At 46.2% G+C, this 16,727-nt stretch overlaps 1 long non-coding RNA gene across 3 annotated transcripts; it reads right to left on the bottom strand.

Annotated features, from left to right (window-relative positions):
- Positions 1-8,820: 8,820 nt before the first annotated feature.
- Positions 8,821-16,382, bottom strand: LOC308232908. Of its 3 annotated transcripts, none has more exons than XR_013958904.1 (4): positions 15,892-16,382; positions 12,198-13,643; positions 9,791-9,949; positions 8,821-9,669 (listed from the first exon to the last, which is right to left on the bottom strand). It is a non-coding gene; the product is annotated as an uncharacterized lncRNA (long non-coding RNA). The 3 variants fall into 3 exon arrangements; XR_013958905.1 differs by having other exon boundaries at positions 8,821-9,949; positions 12,198-13,363; positions 13,485-13,643; positions 15,892-16,381; XR_013958906.1 differs by having other exon boundaries at positions 8,821-9,949; positions 15,892-16,379.
- Positions 16,383-16,727: the final 345 nt, after the last annotated feature.

The raw sequence follows: 16,727 nt of genomic DNA on the forward strand, positions 1-16,727 counted from the left end.
ACTACTGTTCCCATTGTGCCTGTAGTAACGGTGCACGTAACTGTTTCCTTGGATGTGAAGATAGGCTTTATTCTGGAGAAGTGAATTTATGCTGGGAAATGAAAGGCATTTTGGATGTATTCCAAGCACGGTAATGCTCGGAAGCTGCCCGGCACAGTGGCTCTCTAGCAGCCGGGGCAAAGGACTTTGAAAATGAGGCCTCTGTGACAAATCTTGGACAATCCCTGTGAAGATTACCTTGATGTTTAAAACCTCCATGGGCAGGGAGTCCTGGCAAGTTGCACAGCGTTGATAGTGCAGCATGGCTTGACCCATCATTCCTGACTCTGCTCACTGATCTCTTGGGTAAATAAGTCTTGCAGCTGCTCTGTGCTGATAGTCTTTTTGGGAACAAGATGGGCCCCAGCCCAAGTCTGATTTCCTTGAGAACAGCATGCAGTTAACAATGGGTAGTCTTCTGCTCCTGCTCCAAAGCAGTCTTTAGAAGTGAAATACTACAGTGCCGTGGCTGTAAGCCTCAGGAGGTGCTGGTGGAACAGGGAGTTGCTGTGAATGAAGCTTCGAGTTGCAGTGAACACTAATGAGAGCTTCTTTCCTCCACGTGACAGCTCTTCCTCCCGGATGGAGTCACTGTGCCGGTGGTCGTGGCGCACCAAGTTGATGCAGGGCACATGTTCCTGCAGCAGCACACTCACCCCACTTTCTACGTGCTGAGGAGCCTTGAGCAGCAGATGTGCGTCTGCTACTCTCAACCTGAAATTCCAACCCTGCCAGCTCCAGTAGAAGGCAAGTAACTTGACTGTTCACTTAAGAAACTTCGAGGGTCATGTGAAATCCTGCTGCCCTGAGTTAGGCTTGGGAGGTTTCCCAGTGCATGAGGTGTGATAGTTCGTTGGTTATTCCATTGATTTGGGCTTTTTTTTAAGCTCTGTTCTTCCTCACCCCATTCATCCCTGAATACTTCTCCAGCCACATAGTTGCACATTGAAATTTGGAAGGAGGTAAGTCAGTCTTGGGTTATTTCTTATCTACCTGGCACCTGGTATATTTTTGCTGACAAAGTGTGGAGCTACTCCCGCATCTTCCTAGTGTCACTGCCTGTACATGGTCTAAAGTGGAGGGTGCATCACATGGAAAGGAGTTATTCGTCATAACTAATGCCTGAAGTGCTGATTTCTGGAAATCCGCTGAGCTTTCTTCTCTGTACCCTTATGTTCCGCAGTCGGTATTATCTGCGCAGCTCCAGGCCTGGATGGGGCATGGCTACGGGCTCAAGTTATCAGCTACTTTGAAGAGACCAGTGAAGTGGAACTCAGATATGTGGACTATGGAGGATATGCCAAAGTGAAGGCTGACACAGTCAGACCAATCAGGTCTCTAGCTCCTCTTCCATGGCCTGAGGCCATATCTGGCTCGAATCTTCTTCAGAGGCATCTGTATTGTTTGAATTCCTTCCGGGTTTTTCCACAGCTGAAGTGGGAATTGGTAGAAAGGTTTGCCTCAGCAGCAGGGGTGGGTTCCCTGGCAGCAGAGCAAGCTCTCACAAGGCTTTATTGAAGGGGAAGGAAGAGGAAATTGTGACTTCTGTCACTTCAGCATGGCAGCTGAGCAAAAGGATGCCTTTGGGAGGCCCCAAGGTGTAGTTAGTTGCTGAGCTAGGAATAAGATTGGGATTCTCTGTGCTCCAGCCCCACTGTCTGGGAGAGCTGTATTGGATGAGGGTGTTCTTACACAAGCTCATTAAATACTTGCTTGTGCCCAGAGGTGGGAGGAAAGCAGTCAAGCCTCCATGGTGGAGGTGGCTTTTGCTTGGAGCCCAGTCCAACGTGGCGTGCTCATCAGACAATGGGTTGCTGCTGCTGCTTAGATTGCTGGGAGGTTGTTTTTGACTGTCATCAATGTTACACTAAATCCCTCTTACAGCAATTGATTAATCAATGTCACCTTAGAGAATACAGGAGTGACTTAAAGCCCTGTTCTTATTCTGATGGATTCTCTTTTCTTTAAGGTCTGACTTTTTATTGTTGCCTTTCCAAGGAGCAGAAGTTTTCCTGGACAATGTGGTGCCTCTTGCAGGTAATGGAGCTCCTGACAAGTACTATTGGTGGTCCCACTGCAGTGTCAGTGGGTGCCAGCGGTGGGCAAGCAACGATCGTGCCTGAACCTTCCCTCTCTTATTGCAAGCACAGCTCTGGTGTGACTAGAGCAAGGACTGGAAAAAATGAATTTTATTCTTCTAAATGTGCTAGCATGGCAGAACCTGTCAGACTCCAGGGGAAAGATGATAAATGTCCAGGCTTTTTCCGGCTTGGAGGAGAGGGTGAATTACTCTCCTAAAGAGCAAGTTGGCAGGGCTGGCAGTGTATTAAGTGAAGTAGCTGTAACCACTCTGCCACCCCAGTGGGGCAGCACTCTAGAATTGATGAAGACTGGGAGGCCTCCTGTAATCCTAGGGTGAAATTGGTGAGCTCAGCTCCCTCCTTGAAATGCCTATACACCAATGCGTGCAGCATGGGAAATAAGCAGGAGGAGTTGGAGACCTGTGTTAAGTCAGGAGATTATGATCTGGTGGCAATTACAGAGACGTGGTGGGACAGCTCACATGACTGGAATATACTCATGGAGGGCTATGTCCTTTTCAGGAAAGACAGGCCAGCCAGGCGGGGTGGTGGGATTGCTCTTTATGTGTGAGAGCAGCTGCAATGTACTGAGTTCTGTCCAGGGACAGGGGACGAGCGAGTTGAGAGTCTGTGGGTGAGAATTAAGGGGCAGGCTGGCAGGGGCGATACTGTTGTGGGTGTCTGTTACAGGCCACCAGATCAGGGTGAGGAAGTTGACGAGGCCTTCTACAGGCAGCTGAGAGCGGCCTCACAGTCACAGGCCGTGGTCGTCGTGGGGGATTTTAATTTCCCTGATGTTTGCTGGAAGGACTACACAGCAACCCAGCCACAGTCCAGGAGGTTCCTCCAGTGCATGGATGATAACTTCCTCATGCAAATGGTGGATGAGCCAACCAGGAGAGGAGCGCTGCTGGATCTCATCCTCACTAACAAGGAGGGTCTGGTCGAAGCAGTAAAGGTTGAGGGCTGCCTTGGTTGCAGCGACCACGAGATGGTGGAATTCAGGATCTTGTGTGGTAGGACCAGTACAATAGCAAGTAGAATTGCAACCCTGGACTTTAGCAGGGCAAACTTTGGCCTTTTCAAGCAATTGCTAGGGGAAATCCCATGGGCAAGGCTGCTTGAAGGTAAAGGGGCCCAAGATAGTTGGTTGACATTCAAGAATTGCTTATTCCAAGCTCAAGAGCAGAGCATCCCGACACGTAGGAAGTCAAGGAAGAGGGCCAGGAGACCTGCGTGGCTAAATAAGGAACTGCTGGGTATGCTCAAGTGGAAGAGGAGAGTTTATAGGTCATGGAAGGAGGGGCTGGCCACTCAGGAGGAATATAACGCTGCTGCTAGAGGATGTAGGAAGGCAGCTAGGATGGCTAAGGCCTCCTTAGAATTAAATCTGGCAAGAGGGGTGAAGGACAGCAGAAAGAGCTTTTTCAAATACATGGCTGATAAAACTAACACCAGAGGCAAGGTTGGCCCACTGGTGAACGGGATGGGTGCCCTGGTGACAGAAGATACAGAGATGGCAGAGTTATTGAATGCCTTCTTTGTCTCAGTCTACTCTGCCGGAGGCAGTCCTGAAGAGCCCTGTACTCCTGAGACCTCAGATGAAGTCAGGTCACTGGAGCAGTTGGCCTTAGTCGACGAGGAATGGGTTAGGGACCAGTTGAGCAATCCGGACATCCATAAATCCATGGGTCCAGATGGGATGCACCCACGGGTGCTGAGGGAACTGGCGGAAGTCATTGCTAGACCACTCTCCATCATCTTTGCCAGGTCTTGGGAAACTGGAGAGGTGCCTGAGGACTGGAGGAAAGCAAATGTCACTCCAGTCTTCAAAAAGGGCAAGAAGGAGGACCCGGGTAACTATAGACCGGTCAGCCTCATCTCCATCCCTGGGAAAGTGATGGAACACCTTATCCTTGATGCCATCTTAAGGCATGTCAAGGATAAGAGGGTTATGAGGGGCAGTCAACATGGCTTTACCAAGGGGAAGTCATGCTTGACCAACCTCCTAGCCTTTTATGAGGAAATAACATTGTGGATGGATGATGGCAGAGCGGTGGACGTGGTCTACCTTGACTTCAGCAAAGCATTTGACACAGTCCCCCACAGCATCCTCATAGCTAAATTGAGGAAGTGTGGCCTGGATGATCAGGTAGTGAGGTGGACTGCAAACTGGCTGAAGGACAGAAGCCAGAGAGTTGTAGTCTATGGGGCGGAGTCTAGTTGGAGGCCTGTATCTAGTGGAGTGCCTCAAGGGTCAGTACTGGGACCAGTATTATTTAATATATTCATCAATGATTTAGATGAGGGAATTGAGTGTACTGTCAGCAAGTTTGCTGATGACACTAAGCTGGGAGGAGTGGCTGACACGCCAGAAGGCTGTGCTGCCATCCAGCGGGACCTGGACAGACTGGAGAGTTGGGCAGGGAGAAACTTGATGAAATATAACAAGGGAAAGTGTAGAGTCCTGCATCTGGGCAGGAACAACCCCAGGTTCCAGTATAGGTTGGGGAACGACCTGTTAGAGAGTAGTGTAGGGGAGAGGGACCTGGGGGTCCTAGTGGATGGCAGGATGACCATGAGCCAACACTGTGCCTTTGTGGCCAAGAAGGCCAATGGCATCCTGGGGTGTATTAGAAGGGGGGTGGTCAGTAGGTCGAGAGAGGTCCTCCTGCCCCTCTACTCTGCCCTGGTGAGACCGCATCTGGAATATTGTGTCCAGTTCTGGGCCCCTCAGTTCAAGAAGGACAGGGACCTGCTGGAGAGAGTCCAGCACAGGGCAACTAAGATGATTAAGGGAGTGGAGCACCTCCCTTATGAGGAAAGGCTGAGGGAGCTGTGTCTCTATAGTTTGGAGAAGAGGAGACTGCGGGGGGACCTTATTAGTGTATATAAATATATAAAGGGGGAGTGTCATGAGGATGGAGCCAGGCTCTTCTCAGTGGCAAACAATGATAGGACAAGGGGTAATGGGTATAAACTGGAACACAAGAGGTTCCACTTAAACTTGAGAAGAAACTTCTTCTCAGTGAGGGTGACAGAACACTGGAACAGGCTGCCCAGGGAGGTTGTGGAGTCTCCTTCTCTGGAGACATTCAAAACCCGCCTGGACACATTCCTATGTAACCTTATCTAGGTGTTCCTGCTCTGGCAGGGGGATTGGACTAGATGATCTTTTGAGGTCCCTTCCAATCTCTAACATACTGTGATCCTGTGATACCTTCTGTCATAAAGTAGCTGTAAATGCGAACTTAGTTTTAATGTGTTAAACCAATATCTGATACTTTCCTACTAAGGTGACTGACGTGTATAGTTCTGTGTTCAAAATGCTACCGTTCAAGCCCTGGCAGAGTGTCATGGTGGTAGAGATGCCTGATGCCTGGGGGCCTAAGAAGCTGCCTTGTACGGAAGGGGTTTCTGTGGGAGCTGGGGGTCAGGCGGGTCAGTAGTGTCTTCAGGGTCAGTGAAGCCCTGAGGCCCTTGAGCTTAGTTTATTAAGGATCAAAATACTAATGATCGCTGAAAGGTACTGCAGATACGCACTTTTCTATTGTTAAAGCCTCCTAATTCATCAGCCACTTAAATTCCTATTAACTTAGCTAGTGGCTTTAGAAAGCACTTCATTCTTCCTTTCAGCAACCCAGCAGGCATAATGCTTGTGTGATCTCCAGCTTAATAGACTGGTTTCAGCAACAGTGGGTGAGGATTTGCTGGCCTAATGGATGTAGGAGGTCAGGCAAGGTGAGCTTAATAGTCCCTTCTGGCCTTTGAAGCCTGTGACTGTCATTTGTTTTCTCCTGCTCTTCCCCAAGATGAGGATCGCTTCTCCCCTGAAGCTGACGCAGCTGTTGGCGAGATGACCAGAGGCGCAGTCCTTGAGGCGCAGGTACGTGGAGCTGTTGGGAAAAGTCTTGTTGCTGATGGTACTACTGCTGTGACTCTGTGCACCCCCCATCCTGTGTGTGTGAAGACAGACAACAAAGCCAGAGCCTGGAAGTCTGGCTGCTGAGCAGGGTCTTGATGAGAACTTCCTGGTGTAGCATCAGTTCCCGCTCAGGGCTGTGTGGCTGGGGAGGGATGAGTATTCCCTCTTGTGAGTGATGTGGGCAGAAAGCCAGGGTATGGATTTGAGTGATGAAAGTGAACTTGCCCACAGGGTGTTCCAGCTGCTGCCTGGTGGCAGGAGCTGCATTTCCTCCAGCCTACACATAGGAAGGGGTGTCTGATAGGGAGCGAATGATGCTGGCATTGCATCCTTCACGGCTCACAGCAGAACTGCTGCCCACTCTGGTTTTTCTGTGTTTCCAGGTCACAAATTATGACAGTGCAACAGGACTGCCACTGATACAGCTGTGGAACCTGACGGGCAATGAGATGCGTGCGTTGACGTACCTCTTTTGTTGGAATTGATGCCGATGCAGGCTTCCTGTTGTTGATTAGGAACTTGCTGATCGTTTTTTCTCTAGTGGTTTGTTCACCTTTCTACTTTTTGTTTTCTTTCTTTTCACCTCCCTTTAGGTGGTGTCCGTAAACAGAACTCTGGTGGAAAGAGGCCTTGCTGGGTGGATTGACTACTAGCAATGTCCTACCATTTCCCTAGAAACACATACCTCATCTCGGTGAAAGGCAGGGTTATTAAAAGCCATAATGACAAATACTGTAGCTTTAAAGCAAAAAGTCGTCTCTGGCCTCTATTCAAAAGCTGAATGGGAAAAACCTTAAAACCTTAGGGCTCGTTCGAAGGTAGCAGATGCTCCTTAAGCTGTGATTGTTCCACATGTATAATAGCCGTGAACTTAGTGTCTGCTTTCCCTTCAAAGTTAGATTTATAGAATCATAGAATAGTTAGGGTTGGAAAGGACCTTAAGATCATCTAGTTCCAACCCCCCTGCCATGGGCAGGAACACTTCCCACTAAAGCATGCCGCCCAAGGCCTCATCCAACCTGGCCTTGAACACCGCCAAGGATGGAGCATTCACAGCCTCCCTGGGCAACCCATTCCAGTGCCTCACCACCCTAACAGTAAAGAACTTCTTCCTTATATCCAGTCTAAACTTCCCCTGTTTAAGTTTGAACCCGTTCCCCCTTGTCCTGTCGCTACAGTCCCTGACGCATAGTCCATCCCCAGCATCCTTGTAGGCCCCCTTCAGATACCGAAAGGCTGCTATGAGGTCTCCACACACCCTTCTCTTCTCCAGGCTGAACAGCCCCAACTTTCTCAGCCTGTCTTCATACGAGAGGTGCTCCACTCCCCTGATCATCCTCGTGGCCCTCCTCTGGACTTGTTCCAACAGTTCCATGTCCTTTTTATGTTGAGGACACCAGAACTGCACACAATACTCCAAGTGAGGTCTCAGGAGAGCGGAGTAGAGGGGCAGGATCACTTCCTTCGACCTGCTGGTCACGCAACTTTTGATGCAGCTCGGGATGCGGTTGGCTTTCTGGGCTGCGAGCGCACACTGAAGCTGGCTCATGTTCATTTTCTCATCGACCAACACCCCCAAGTCCTTCTGCGCAGGGCTGCTCTGAATCTCTTCTCTGCCCAACCTGTAGCTGTGCCTGGGATTGCTCCGACCCAGGTGTAGGACCCCTTGCGCTTGGCATGGTTAAACTTCATCAGGTTGGCATCAGCCCACCTCACAAGCGTTACATTGGTTGTCCTTTTTTAACAGGCTCTGCCTATGAAATTAATGAATGTGATTAAGGAATTTAATGTTCAGTGATGGATTTCTTGACTTGAAAATCGTGGCTTTCTCTCTTTCCCTTCAGGACTCGCCGATGCACAAGGCCCTCTTCTGGGTAGCCATGGCAGTGCTGCAGCTGGATGAAGTAAACCTGTACTCAGCAGGTACAGACCTGCTTGAGCAGAATCTGCACACCCTGGACAGCCTTCGAATATTCAACGGCAAGGTGAGCTGTTAGCGACCAGCTCTGACTGACACTGGGTTTGTGTGAGCACTTACATCTGTTGATAACGGAAAAAAACACAACTCTTGTCCTCCTGGACACTGGGTAAGCAACTGAAACTGCAATTTGCATTAGGAATTGTTCCACTTGGGTACTACCAAGAGTAAAACTGCGATGTACGTAACTGCGTTCTGAACCGGCACAGAAATGTACAGGTGTGTTGTGTTCAAAGGTGTGTTTGGTATTTCAGTGTAAGCTCTTAAAATTACTCTGTCACTTGTCAAAAGAACACCTTGAGCTATCATGAGCAGCTCTTGGGTCTTCTTTTTCCTGGTCAGAGCCCGGAAGAGGTGTTCGTGGAGATCAGGAGGCCCCTCGAGTGGCACTGCAAGCAGATGGACCATTTTGTTGGGTTGAATTTCAACTCCAACTTCAACTTTGCAGTAGTGGGACGCCTCCTGAAGGGTAAGAACACATCTTGCATCTCCTGTTAGAGTTGTGCTTCCTTACCCTTCGTGTGAAGTGTCCTGAGAACATGCTAATGAACACAGTAATGCTTCGTAAATATGCATTGAACATTAAATACAGTATTCGGTTTTTAACCCCATTTCTTAGGGTACAGGCACCCTTCTGCTACCACTGTAGCAAGAACTGTGAGGGTTTTACACACACTACTAGCTGTTATAAATTGAGACCACAATGGATCGTAATTCCAATTACAATTTTATTAATTGTAGCAAGTAGAATATGAGCAAAGACAGCGCTGGATGGCAGGGGAGTCTGCGCTCCGCCAACTACCGCACCAAGTAAATCAGACTGTCCCTTTTTATACATCCTGACTTCCGTGTTCATAGAGTGGTGGAGATACTCTGCGCATGTTCCAGCTGTTGCTAGGGGTTCAGAAGTCTTCCTCCTTTGTCCTATGGTTGACCCCGTCAGTTATACTTGCTTAAGAGATAAGCCGCGTCTGTTGTGCTTGCTTAAGAGATAAGCGGCGTCTGTCGGTTGTGCTTGCTTAAGAGATAAGCGGCGTCGGTTGTGCTTGCTTAAGAGATTTCACATCCGTTGTTATCCGACCTTTACATTGGGTTTAGTATAAGTCTTAATAAACAATATCCTAGTCCATAGTTTCTCACAATCCCCCCTTTTTCTTTTTATTCTATTATTGTTTATTAGAAGCTACTTTCATTCTTGGCACTGTAAGCAAACCTTCTTCCACAATCCCAACATTTATCATAACATTCACAGGGTAATACCTCACAATTACAATCATAGTTCTTACTTCTTTTTGATCTTCCCAACGATAAAGGGTCCATTTAAAAGGTTCATACGGGTTTCCCCCTTTTGCCTGGGTTATTATCAATAGTAAAACTAACGGTATACCAAGAAAAAGGGTGTTTGTCAATTTTGCCAATTTAAGTATGTTTTTACCAGTCCCGGGGAAGTTCGGCCATTGCTGCTTTTGCATCCCATTGTTCTGGTTCTTTTCTCCACAATTTATTCCTCCTCTGCCTCGCCCGTCGACTCGGTTGCTTTGAGCCACGGGGTGTACCATCTTCTCGGCAGCAAGGGAATTCTTCAGGAGAACAGCTGCTTCGGGCTTTCTGCCTGTTTACATAGGCTTCCCACTTTGCCGCTTTAACTAATGGGGCAAAGCAAGACACAGTTAGTACTTCCCTTCTGCACTTTATAGCCAAAATTTCAGCTATAAAGGGGACTGGTTCGTTGGGGTGGTAACAATAATATTAGCAAAAATTTCCCACCACTCATAGGATTCCCGAATAATTTCTTGTCTAGACTCTAATTGTTTTAATTTCCACTCAGTGAGAGTTCTTTGGATTTTCCAACACTGTGTGCAAATTCCTATTGGAGGATATCCATATTCACAGTGTGTCCACCATTTATCCTGGCATACCTTACACCTAAAACAAACAAATGGATTACAGTTACAATTTAAATCATTGCACCTAACTCGTATATCTGAGGTGCATATATTACTTATATCAGTATATTTTCTATATTCAATATTGTGTGATTGCATATGTCTAGCAATTTTCTTTACCCCACTTTGTACATTTCCATATATAATAAAAGAACAAAGAAATTATTATTGCAAGTAAGAACAACAATACACACTTTATACCAAAAGGCAACGCAACAAAGGGGTCGAATAAAGTCTCTATCATTATAAGCAAACACTGTTAGTTCTTGATTTTTCACTTTAATTTCTAATTGTAATTCAACAATTAAGTCTCGCCCTAGCAGATTAAATTCTGCTTCAGGGACGAGCAAGAGTTCACCCATTCCAAATTTATTTTCAGTTTCGAATATTACATTTTTGTTTTACTTACTTTAAAGGGTTCTCCTTTTGCCCCAATTACTTGTACTTTTTCAGGGGAAATTTTGCATCCCTCGGGTATTTGTCTAATAGTCGATTTTTCAGCCCCAGTGTCTACTAAAAAGGTGAACTCTTGTTTATGGGGACCTATTTTTAATTTTATCAAGGGCTCATGATGACTCCGGTCCCCTAAGATATAGAGCCCCTGACTCTCCTATTCCGTTCTCAATATTTCCTCATCCCTGATCCTTTCTCTGCAATTCTTCTTTATATGTCCCTTCTTTCCACAATAAAAACAAAATCTCTGTTCCTTCTTTACTACTACGTTCCCCTGTTTTGTTTCAGCAGATCTGTGTTCATTTGTCCGTCCTTTACGATCCTCTCTGACCGCTGCTACCATCATTTTTATTTGTCGCTTGCTGCTCTCTTCCTCTCTCCTTACATATACTTTCTGAGCTTCCCTCAATAATTCATCTAACCCTCTATTCTGCCAGTCTTCTAACTTTTCAATCTTCTTTCTGATATCCTCCCACGATTTTGCCACAAACTGAGTTTTGAGGAGCGCTTGCCCTAAAGGGTCGTCTGGATTTACCCCGGAGTACAGCTGAAGGGCTTTCCTCAGTCGTTCCAGCCACTCAGTAGGGCTTTCATCTTTCTTCTGCATTTCATTAAATGCTTTATTGATATTCTGGCCACGGGGTACTGCTTCTCTAATCCCCTGAATTACTATAGTTCTTAGGTCCTGCATATGAGTTCTATGCACCGGATCCTGATTATCCCAATTAGGTCTTTGGAGTGGCCATTTAATATCTGCTTGAGGTCCCTGAGCATATTGAGCATCCCACAATCTCATTCCTGCTCGTCTAATCATGCCTCTTTCCTCGGTAGTAAATAATTGACCAAGGATAGATTGCATTTCATCCCAAGTATAAAGGTTTGGTCCTAAAAATTGATCTAATCTTTCTGCCACTCCGAGTGGGTCCTCAATTAGGTTTCCCATCTCGGTTCTTTTAAAATCTCGTAGGTCTGCCGAGCTTAGGGGTACAGAAATATATCCAATCACAGGTTGAGGTCCCCCCCATGGGCATTTCCCTTAAAGGATACATCTGAGCTGCCCCTTTTTGACTTCTAGTCACGTGTCTAGGGGGAGGGGGAGACCCTTGTTCTGATTCTGGTGGGGGAGTGGGCGCTCTGGGGACCTCTGGAGGGGCTGCGGGAGCAGGAGGAGGAATATAAGGAGGGGGGGTTAGAAGGGTTACATCTAACTCTTCCTTCTTTTTCTTTTGTTTAGTTTTTACTTCATTCAGTGGATAAAGTCTAGCTCCCGGTCTTTTTAGCCACACTTCTGCATACTGACTTTCTTCCGGGTTAAGGGGTTTTTTTATTATTAACCCAGAGGTTTAATTGTTGCCTTACCCAATCCTCTTCTGACCCATAGACCGGCCAAAAGACATTTTTTAGAAATCTTCTTCCCTCCCCATATCTTAGTACAATATTCTATCATTTTCTGCTTATCTTTCCCTAGGGTTCCAGGAAAATATCTCCAATTGTCTAAGATATATGCCAGAGGGGTATTCTTAGGTACAGTGGGTACCCTTCTCATGGGAGTCGAAGGCGTGCTGCCCTTCGCCCCCATCTTCTGAATTATCCACAAACACACACTCACTCGCTCCCCTTGTTCCTGGCCCAGTCCCTCGCGGGAGATGGGAAACGCAGTACTTAAGGGTCCGCACTCGCTTGGTTCAGTATGTCGAACCTCTCATTCATTATAATCCAGGAAACCCAATCCCGCCCGAACGGTAAACCCGCGAAAAAATTCGCAATATACTTACGTGTCCTGCGTCTTCGTCCGGACTCCCGTGCACAGAATTTTCATGGGATTTTTACCGGTTTCTCCTTTGCTCATTATTCTAGAATTTAGGTTCGTCGGTAAGGGCGAGGTAGGCTGTCGGTCGCGGGGCCGCGGATTGCCGCGGGGCGCCTCCCCGGAGGACAGAAGCCCACCGTTCCTTATCCGAGTCACGGCACCAGAAATTGTTATAAATTGAGACCACAATGGATCGTAATTCCAATTACAATTTTATTAATTGTAGCAAGTAGAATATGAGCAAAGACAGCGCTGGATGGCAGGGGAGTCTGCGCTCCGCCAACTACCGCACCAAGTAAATCAGACTGTCCCTTTTTATACATCCTGACTTCCGTGTTCATAGAGTGGTGGAGATACTCTGCGCATGTTCCAGCTGTTGCTAGGGGTTCAGAAGTCTTCCTCCTTTGTCCTATGGTTGACCCCGTCAGTTATACTTGCTTAAGAGATAAGCCGCGTCTGTTGTGCTTGCTTAAGAGATAAGCGGCGTCTGTCGGTTGTGCTTGCTTAAGAGATAAGCGGCGTCGGTTGTGCTTGCTTAAGAGATTTCACATCCGTTGTTATCCGACCTTTACATTGGGTTTAGTATAAGTCTTAATAAACAATATCCTAGTCCATAGTTTCTCACAATCCCCCCTTTTTCTTTTTATTCTATTATTGTTTATTAGAAGCTACTTTCATTCTTGGCACTGTAAGCAAACCTTCTTCCACAATCCCAACATTTATCATAACATTCACAGGGTAATACCTCACAATTACAATCATAGTTCTTACTTCTTTTTGATCTTCCCAACGATAAAGGGTCCATTTAAAAGGTTCATACGGGTTTCCCCCTTTTGCCTGGGTTATTATCAATAGTAAAACTAACGGTATACCAAGAAAAAGGGTGTTTGTCAATTTTGCCAATTTAAGTATGTTTTTACCAGTCCCGGGGAAGTTCGGCCATTGCTGCTTTTGCATCCCATTGTTCTGGTTCTTTTCTCCACAATTTATTCCTCCTCTGCCTCGCCCGTCGACTCGGTTGCTTTGAGCCACGGGGTGTACCATCTTCTCGGCAGCAAGGGAATTCTTCAGGAGAACAGCTGCTTCGGGCTTTCTGCCTGTTTACATAGGCTTCCCACTTTGCCGCTTTAACTAATGGGGCAAAGCAAGACACAGTTAGTACTTCCCTTCTGCACTTTATAGCCAAAATTTCAGCTATAAAGGGGACTGGTTCGTTGGGGTGGTAACAATAATATTAGCAAAAATTTCCCACCACTCATAGGATTCCCGAATAATTTCTTGTCTAGACTCTAATTGTTTTAATTTCCACTCAGTGAGAGTTCTTTGGATTTTCCAACACTGTGTGCAAATTCCTATTGGAGGATATCCATATTCACAGTGTGTCCACCATTTATCCTGGCATACCTTACACCTAAAACAAACAAATGGATTACAGTTACAATTTAAATCATTGCACCTAACTCGTATATCTGAGGTGCATATATTACTTATATCAGTATATTTTCTATATTCAATATTGTGTGATTGCATATGTCTAGCAATTTTCTTTACCCCACTTTGTACATTTCCATATATAATAAAAGAACAAAGAAATTATTATTGCAAGTAAGAACAACAATACACACTTTATACCAAAAGGCAACGCAACAAAGGGGTCGAATAAAGTCTCTATCATTATAAGCAAACACTGTTAGTTCTTGATTTTTCACTTTAATTTCTAATTGTAATTCAACAATTAAGTCTCGCCCTAGCAGATTAAATTCTGCTTCAGGGACGAGCAAGAGTTCACCCATTCCAAATTTATTTTCAGTTTCGAATATTACATTTTTGTTTTACTTACTTTAAAGGGTTCTCCTTTTGCCCCAATTACTTGTACTTTTTCAGGGGAAATTTTGCATCCCTCGGGTATTTGTCTAATAGTCGATTTTTCAGCCCCAGTGTCTACTAAAAAGGTGAACTCTTGTTTATGGGGACCTATTTTTAATTTTATCAAGGGCTCATGATGACTCCGGTCCCCTAAGATATAGAGCCCCTGACTCTCCTATTCCGTTCTCAATATTTCCTCATCCCTGATCCTTTCTCTGCAATTCTTCTTTATATGTCCCTTCTTTCCACAATAAAAACAAAATCTCTGTTCCTTCTTTACTACTACGTTCCCCTGTTTTGTTTCAGCAGATCTGTGTTCATTTGTCCGTCCTTTACGATCCTCTCTGACCGCTGCTACCATCATTTTTATTTGTCGCTTGCTGCTCTCTTCCTCTCTCCTTACATATACTTTCTGAGCTTCCCTCAATAATTCATCTAACCCTCTATTCTGCCAGTCTTCTAACTTTTCAATCTTCTTTCTGATATCCTCCCACGATTTTGCCACAAACTGAGTTTTGAGGAGCGCTTGCCCTAAAGGGTCGTCTGGATTTACCCCGGAGTACAGCTGAAGGGCTTTCCTCAGTCGTTCCAGCCACTCAGTAGGGCTTTCATCTTTCTTCTGCATTTCATTAAATGCTTTATTGATATTCTGGCCACGGGGTACTGCTTCTCTAATCCCCTGAATTACTATAGTTCTTAGGTCCTGCATATGAGTTCTATGCACCGGATCCTGATTATCCCAATTAGGTCTTTGGAGTGGCCATTTAATATCTGCTTGAGGTCCCTGAGCATATTGAACATCCCACAATCTCATTCCTGCTCGTCTAATCATGCCTCTTTCCTCGGTAGTAAATAATTGACCAAGGATAGATTGCATTTCATCCCAAGTATAAAGGTTTGGTCCTAAAAATTGATCTAATCTTTCTGCCACTCCGAGTGGGTCCTCAATTAGGTTTCCCATCTCGGTTCTTTTAAAATCTCGTAGGTCTGCCGAGCTTAGGGGTACAGAAATATATCCAATCACAGGTTGAGGTCCCCCCCATGGGCATTTCCCTTAAAGGATACATCTGAGCTGCCCCTTTTTGACTTCTAGTCACGTGTCTAGGGGGAGGGGGAGACCCTTGTTCTGATTCTGGTGGGGGAGTGGGCGCTCTGGGGACCTCTGGAGGGGCTGCGGGAGCAGGAGGAGGAATATAAGGAGGGGGGGTTAGAAGGGTTACATCTAACTCTTCCTTCTTTTTCTTTTGTTTAGTTTTTACTTCATTCAGTGGATAAAGTCTAGCTCCCGGTCTTTTTAGCCACACTTCTGCATACTGACTTTCTTCCGGGTTAAGGGGTTTTTTTATTATTAACCCAGAGGTTTAATTGTTGCCTTACCCAATCCTCTTCTGACCCATAGACCGGCCAAAAGACATTTTTTAGAAATCTTCTTCCCTCCCCATATCTTAGTACAATATTCTATCATTTTCTGCTTATCTTTCCCTAGGGTTCCAGGAAAATATCTCCAATTGTCTAAGATATATGCCAGAGGGGTATTCTTAGGTACAGTGGGTACCCTTCTCATGGGAGTCGAAGGCGTGCTGCCCTTCGCCCCCATCTTCTGAATTATCCACAAACACACACTCACTCGCTCCCCTTGTTCCTGGCCCAGTCCCTCGCGGGAGATGGGAAACGCAGTACTTAAGGGTCCGCACTCGCTTGGTTCAGTATGTCGAACCTCTCATTCATTATAATCCAGGAAACCCAATCCCGCCCGAACGGTAAACCCGCGAAAAAATTCGCAATATACTTACGTGTCCTGCGTCTTCGTCCGGACTCCCGTGCACAGAATTTTCATGGGATTTTTACCGGTTTCTCCTTTGCTCATTATTCTAGAATTTAGGTTCGTCGGTAAGGGCGAGGTAGGCTGTCGGTCGCGGGGCCGCGGATTGCCGCGGGGCGCCTCCCCGGAGGACAGAAGCCCACCGTTCCTTATCCGAGTCACGGCACCAGAAATTGTTATAAATTGAGACCACAATGGATCGTAATTCCAATTACAATTTTATTAATTGTAGCAAGTAGAATATGAGCAAAGACAGCGCTGGATGGCAGGGGAGTCTGCGCTCCGCCAACTACCGCACCAAGTAAATCAGACTGTCCCTTTTTATACATCCTGACTTCCGTGTTCATAGAGTGGTGGAGATACTCTGCGCATGTTCCAGCTGTTGCTAGGGGTTCAGAAGTCTTCCTCCTTTGTCCTATGGTTGACCCCGTCGGTTATACTTGCTTAAGAGATAAGCGGCGTCAGTTGTGCTTGCTTGAGAGGTAAGCCGCGTCTGTTGTGCTTGCTTAAGAGATAAGCGGCGTCTGTCGGTTGTGCTTGCTTAAGAGATAAGCGGCGTCGGTTGTGCTTGCTTAAGAGATTTCACATCCGTTGTTATCCGACCTTTACATTGGGTTTAGTATAAGTCTTAATAAACAATATCCTAGTCCATAGTTTCTCACATAGCTCTGGTTAACAAGCACAGGAACTGTGACAGGTTTGAGGTGAACACCCAGAGCGTGGCTTACCTGGCAGGTAAAAGCGGACAAACCAGCGTTGTTCTCAGTTTGTGCTGACTGAAAATGAATGGATTCTTGTGGGAATTCT

Source organism: Psittacula echo (genome assembly GCF_963264785.1).
Source record: "Psittacula echo genome assembly, chromosome: 1".
In the NCBI taxonomy this organism is placed as follows: domain Eukaryota; kingdom Metazoa; phylum Chordata; class Aves; order Psittaciformes; family Psittacidae; genus Psittacula; species Psittacula echo.